The sequence below is a fragment of the Oncorhynchus gorbuscha genome, linkage group LG07 (genome assembly GCF_021184085.1).
Source record: "Oncorhynchus gorbuscha isolate QuinsamMale2020 ecotype Even-year linkage group LG07, OgorEven_v1.0, whole genome shotgun sequence".
NCBI classification, from domain to species: Eukaryota; Metazoa; Chordata; class Actinopteri; order Salmoniformes; family Salmonidae; genus Oncorhynchus; species Oncorhynchus gorbuscha.
This window is the reverse complement of record NC_060179.1, coordinates 47031526-47032129: the sequence shown is the minus strand read 5'-3', so window position 1 is coordinate 47032129 and position 604 is coordinate 47031526.

The following is a 604-nucleotide window of genomic DNA, read 5'->3' as shown; positions in this document are numbered from 1 at the left end:
TGAGGCGAGGGGTGTCCATTATTTATTTGGTGTTTGTGTGTGTCACACACATGCTTGAGATAGAAAGTCTAAGGATTTTTTGTCAATGTCAGATCAGGTGTAATGAGAATGGTGGGCGGTGGCATGCAACTGGTAACACCATTTGTGGTATCTCTGACAAGTAAAATATATTAAGTGTGAGATGAGCATTTTTATTTTTAGTAAACTGATGAAAGTACATAATGGGCTCACATTAATCTCGTAATTAGACAAGATATTGAGTTTCTTATTAAACAAAGGTTCAGATGGAGCCAGGTAATTAGAGGAGGCTAGTCTTGCAAATGACTTTTGTATAATGTGTCATTTGTGTAGGTAGGAGGCATACAGTATATACTGGCCCAGACAATATTACAGTGAATGAGATATGGGTAAATTCAGCTTTAGTATAGAGTTAGGAAGCAAGCTTGATGAACCAAACCACTAAACTGTCTGATGATACCAACAGATTTCATCACTATGCTGCAGGCAAATTAAGTATGATGTTTCCAGGATAACTTTTCTTTAATTAGAACTCAGAGGAATCTACTGGATGTTCCATTTCATTCCCACCAATTAAGATGATGGC